Source organism: Ictalurus furcatus, chromosome 6, assembly GCF_023375685.1.
Source record: "Ictalurus furcatus strain D&B chromosome 6, Billie_1.0, whole genome shotgun sequence".
NCBI classification, from domain to species: domain Eukaryota; kingdom Metazoa; phylum Chordata; class Actinopteri; order Siluriformes; family Ictaluridae; genus Ictalurus; species Ictalurus furcatus.
Window position 1 is genome coordinate 18,852,457 of NC_071260.1, and position 6,618 is coordinate 18,859,074.

Genomic DNA, 6,618 nt, shown 5'->3' on the forward strand with positions numbered 1-6,618 from the left:
ACTTAACAAAACATTGATTGAAATTTAGATACAAATTATACAAAACGAAAATATTACAAACAAAACTTATGAAGTGGTCAAAAATCGTCCCTGACCCATATCTCCCGACCTCCCCATTCAACGCCCTTTATAACGTATCCAACGGTAATTTATTTCATAATCAACATAAATTAAATTCAACCAAAAGATAAACAAATAATATTAAAATATTTTTTTAAAAATAAATCAGAAACCAAAATAACTTTTCTATAATGGCTTTTCTCACTTGTTGTGCATGCTTATGTGAATGTCTTAATATAAGATAACATTAGGATGTGAGTAATTATGCCCACAGAAGCAAGAGAAAAAATATTAATGCATACATACTGTGAATGTATTCTATGTTATGGGAGCAATTCCCTTTTCCTCCAAAAATGGACACAGAAAACTGATTAATTCTGTCTCTCCATCACGCCCCAGAAAAAAAAAAGTTACTGTAAATGTAGTCAACGTAGTAATCAAAGCACATTGTGTGTTAATATTTGCCGAAAATTGCTGCAAATACAATCACTGCTGCTGTCTGTCCCCTTTAAACACATTCAAACAGGTTGACAGCGTGGATTTTTTGGAACTATTGAGAGCTACATGAACCACGTGACTTTTCAATGGCGCTGGTCTGACCTTTTAAAACATTGATTTAAGACCACTTCCTCTCACAAATTTCTCGTTTGATGGAGCCCCCAACACTCACTCCCCCAACCTCTTTCTCTCTCTCTCTCTCTCTCTCTCTCTCTCAGTTAACAAGCTCCATTTTCCTCTGCCTGTTCTGCAAAGCTTTCTACAGCAGCTGCTACTATACACTAGCAACCATGTGCTAGTTTAACTGTTACAATTACGTATCTACATTTTATATGCTTAAAGTTGGATCAAATACATGTACCTTATAGTTAATGTCACATGAAAATAATTGAAACGAATAACTACTGATTTCTTACAGTATTTACAGTGTAACAGTGTTACAGCAATTTCCTATTACTCTTATTAGTCTATAAGACTGTATAGCTGCTACATGACATATTTGCATCCACAGGTTTCCAGTTTTTTAGTCAGATATTTACACTCAGAGCCCAAGTAGTAACTCTTGGCAAATGATTCAGTTCAGTTGAAAGTCATCCCTCAAAGAACTTCCAAAATGTGCAATATAAACAATACGAAATGCAGGGGTGTTGGTTAAGAAGAAATCCCACACCACCAGCACCTCCAATTACACTCTCCTGTCATGCAACTGTTACTTAACTTCTGTGCTGTACTGCAGACAGACCATGTGGTCTTACTTAGCAGTCAGGCTATTAGTGTAGCTTGAAGGATTAAGCAGGCTAATCATCATGTCTTGTCAGTGGAGGTCCCCTACCCTGTATTGTGTGTGTGTGTGTGTGTGTTTAAGGACAAAAATCAAAACGAATTTTGACTTAAGATGATGATGGTGATAGTTTTACAGTGTTGGTTTGGATTAAGTCTGGTGTGAATATTATTTAACTGAGGTGGACAAAGAACTCAAAAATTATAGTCAGTTAAAAGTGTTATTAATAATAATATGAAGAGATTAATTTATATTCCACCTTTCTCAAAGTCACTTTAGTAAGTATAAAATTCAGCTTATACAGAAAATAAACTTTTTTGTATTTCTTCTTTTTAATCTTTTGCACAAAATTGTCTTTGTTTGGATTGTGTTATATAAGTGCTGATCGCTCTTTCCACCCTCACCAGTGACATCTTCCCTAATACACACTCTAGAAATACACGCGGCTGTGTCAGCCACCCACGGAGCTTGGTCCTGCTGCCATAAATACACATCCTGTCAGTGCTTACATAAAGGAAGTAAGAACATGCTTTGTAAGACAACTTCAAATGCCAGAAGTCCCCACACTCAGATCTATAGCAACAACTCTCTGATCCTTCCATTGTGAACAATTTTTAGCAACTTACTAACAATGTGTATAAATTGGAAGATTTAAATAGTTGTGAGTCAGGAACCTAATATAATAAGAAATGGAGAGTTCCCCTCACCAGGGATGGAAAGAATGCTTTAATACCACCACCCCCCACCCACACACACACACACACACACGCCTTTTTTTCCCAAGCATGGTAGTGTTTTAAATGTGTGTTTATGGGGTTAAACCTACTTGTGGACAATCTGAAAAAAAAAAAAATTAAGGGAATTTTAGTTCAGCAAAACATTAAAATTAGATATTTAAAATAAAACAAATAAATAATTGCTCATAAAATATCCATTGATACAAGAAATATAAAACTAGAGAAAAACTAGAGAAAAGCTATAATAAAAAAAATATATGTTTTAAGCTAGGGGGCATGGTGGCTTAGTGGTTAGCACATTTGCCTCACACCTCCAGAGTTGAGGGTTTGATTCCTGCCATTGCCCCGTGTGTGGAGTTTGCATGTTCTCCCCATGCTTCGTGGCTTTTTTACTCAGTTTCCTCCCCCAGTCCAAAGTCATGTATGGTAAGTTGATTGGCATGTCCATAGAATATGAATGTGTATGTGATTGTGCCCTGTGATGGATTGGCACCCCATTCTGGGTGTCCCCTGCTTTGTGGTCCAAGGCCCCCTGGGATAGGCTCCAGGTTCTTCGTGACCCTGTAGGATAAGCAGTACAGAAAATGGATGAATGGATGGATGTTTTAAGCTGCTTATATTTATAAATGTCTGTCTCGTTTGTTGGCCTTCCCCTATAGCATGCCCTGGTGAACATGTTTGATTTCATATAATGTATACAAAGGAATTGGATTATAAATAGACACAGCAAATAACTTGAAATTTTATAGTACATGGAAGGCAATGGCATCTATTGTCTTTATGACAGTCGATGTAAATCCATAGTACAATCTAATAAATGTGGCTCTGAAGTCTCTGGCATTCTGAAAAAGAATGGACGTGTTATGTAAATAGTAAAAAGTCTAGGATTTTTTTGGATAGAAGGCTAGTCCCAACTGCACCTTAAAAGTAAGATAATGAGACTGAGAAATGAAACCATTACCACCTCAGTGTCTCATTTTCCACTCAGATAGACTGACAAGTTTGATAGTGCTTTGGACAGAGTGAAGGACCAGGTTGACTTTCCATTGCCTGGGAGAATCCTAGCTCATCGATGACCAAGATTATTAGTGTAGGGTCCTAGATCCCCAGTAGAGAGTCAGTACTCAGCACTCGAGTGCCTGAGCTTATCCAGAAGCTGCAGGGCTTCTCTGCAGTACAGACTGGATCACTGGTGCTGCAGAGTGAATCATTTGCACTGAAGCTGATGCAGCAGTTTTCCCTGCAGCTTTCCATCTGCAGAGACTAGCTGATATAAAGAAATTTTATGCAGTGACAGAAAAAAAAAAAAATCTTGGCACACCACTGTTAATCAGCTCCCTTTTATCTGCACTCTTTCCAGCGTAGACTTAAGAGCTGAAATAAGTCAGGTTAGAGTAATGTAGCCACAGAAATCATAGTTCTTTATTTACTACAATTTCTAAGCTTGCAGACAAATTCAAATTTTAAACTTAAATTATGTCATGGTCATTTTTGATACTTTATATAACTGTGTGTGTGTGTGTGTGTGTGTGTGTGTGTGTATATATGTATATATATACACACACATATAACTATGCAGAGGCTAGTTAGTGAGGAAATAAGTACTTCCATGACAGCTCATCTACTATTTGAACAGTCTAAGAGGCAAAATCAAAGCTGACACTGATGTAACTTTTTGTTGTTTCAACAATTTAAAGGTAGATCATCCACAGGTGTTTTATGTCAAATGACAAATGTGAGTATCTTCCTCCATGATTTATACATATTGAAACTGACTTACTTTAGTAGGAATTTAGAAAATGGGATTTGTACAAAACTTTCAACACTATTCCCTATTATATCCACATGGAAATGTTTTTTCTATTATTTTTTTTATTGCTATACACTTTGTCTAAATATATACATAGAATATGTAAATATATATTATATATGTACCTCTTTTTAAAAAAAAAAAAACTTTACAGTATATATATATATATATATATACTGTAAAGTTATTTAAAAAAAAAGAGGTACAGATATAATATATATTTATAATTATATATATTATATATATTTATATATAATATATAGTTATATATATATTATTATTTTATTTTATTTTATTTTAAGGAGTTGTAGTTTTTTTTGTAGCTACATTGTGTAAAACTTAAGCCATTATACCTTAGGCCAAATATATTCAAGAATAAAGGCCATGAACCCTTTGACCATTTGGCTGTGTTCCTGGGGAAAGCAATCATGTAAAGTGTGCTGAGTGTCGGCTTCATCCTGGGAGGCTGAGGCGTGTCAGCAGGTTCTGTCTGGCCGCTCTGTGCTGCCCACAGGCTCATGGAAGAGAGGCAAAATGAATCAGGTGCCACTTTTCTCTTCTGCATGCTCTCCTCCAGAAGAAATGACCTCATTTTACTAGCTTTAATGGTATCAGCTGGTATAGTGATAAATATGTTTATGCTCTCAGTGGAAAACAAACTATCATCAAACTGCCTTTGACTGTTTTTATTGAGCTCTGATCACTTTAATGACGCTGCTAATGGACTTCAGGCTTTTTTTCTAGTCATATAAGACCAGGATTATATGCTTGAGTCAGCCTGCTAGAAGGAAGACTGTGACAGGGATCATTATTCTGAAACTCTTATGAAACTGTCCTAGCCGAAACAGTATGTAGCTCCAACTTTCTGATTGGCACATCTCAGGCCATTTGGCTAATGCTGCATTAAATGTGTCATTCAGACATCTAATGCCATGGAAATAAAAAAAGGATATCCATTTTTTCTTCAGGCTTAGAAAGATTACAAAGTACAGTTAAGTTACAGTTTAACTTTTGTCAGTACATTTACATTTACTTCAGATGAATGTACTACTGTCTATTTCTATATACAGTCAAGGGAAAAAGAAAGTATACCCCCCATCACGGATGTCGACTCCACCATCCGTTTGAGGATGCCCCACAGATGCTCAATAGGGTTTAGGTCTGGAGACATGCTTGGCCAGTCCATCATTTTCACCCTCAGCTTCGTTAGCAAAGCAGTGGTCATCTTGGAAGTGTGTTTGGGGTCGTTGATGCTAGTGCTGAGACAAGCCATGCTCATCAAACGACACTGGCGGAGTGCACCCAGGGCAAGCTTATCAACAAAACAACAACAGAAAAATTAACTAGTGCAATTGCTATATGGATCGCCACAGACTGCAGGCCCATCAACATAGTTCAGGAAGGGGGGTTCAAGACAACATTTAGATCGCTCCAGAGGACCCATCATACAAGCTACCGTCGAGGGGAACTATTGTTATGAGAATACATGAACTGTATGACAATGAAAAAGCTATGAAAGTGAGGCAGTTGGCAGAAGTTACTTTTATTGCACTTACTGGAGACCACTGGACATCAGTAAGTAACCATAACTACCTTGGTGTAACAGCACACATAATCGATGACAATTGGCATCTGCACTCATTCACTTTAGGCATGTTAAAAACAGAAGAAAGGCATTTTGCCAACACATGCGCTAGCCAGTTTCTCAAAGTTGCAAATGAGTGGGAGATAACAGGCAAGGTCACAATTATAGGAACAGACAGACTTGCAATATGATTGCTGCTGCAAGGAGTCTACCATTTGAGCATGTGCCGTGTGTGGCACACATGATTCAAAGGGTGATCACCGTGGCTCTACGGGACAACATATTTGACAGCGTTTTAGCCAAGTGCTGTAAAATAGTCGGACACTTCAGACACAGTCCCACAAACACAGCAGAGCTGAAAGCTCAGCAAGCCTCTCGTGGACTAATAGAGTAGTCCCTCATCCATGATGTACTGATGCACTGGAATTCAACTCCTGAAATGATAAGTCAGATTCAACACAACAAAGATCCACTGAAAGCAATGCTGGCACAGCAGAAGCACAACTTAGCCATGGTAACCTCAGCTGAATATGACAGACTGGCAAAGTTGGAAACGTTGTTGGAGCCCTGCAGGTAATCTAATTTCTCTGTCTTCTCCAATTTTACTGATAAAAATAAGTCATTTGTAAGTCATCTAGACATAATTTAAGGCCTATACCCTAAATAGATGCCATCTGAATGAAAACTGTAGTCATTAAGTCAATTGTCTGGTGCTGTGTTTGCACTGTAGGTACATCACTGAGCTCCTAGGTGGTGGAAAGTATGTATCCTGCTCCATGGTGCTACCTGCACTATGTCATCTCCTGTGTACAGTAGAGGTCTCTGATGTTGACCCTGCCTACATAGCACGCTTCAAGGCAGCATTCACAAAGGACCTCAATGGGTGAAAGGAGAACTCAAACCTGTGGTGGTTAAAGGTAGCAACTGCTCTAGATCCTAGGTTCAAGGACCTTAGGTGCTTGACCAGAGCAGAGAGGGGAAAGGTGTGGCAAAAGCTGAGTGAGATGATGAAGGATAGAGAACTTTTTCAATTTATTTGTATAGCGCTTTTTACAATAGATATTGTCTCAAAGCAATAAACCTGCACCACAGAACTCTGGAGAAAAAGTGGAGCCAGAGCCACCAAAGAAGAAGATGGTCAGAGTCT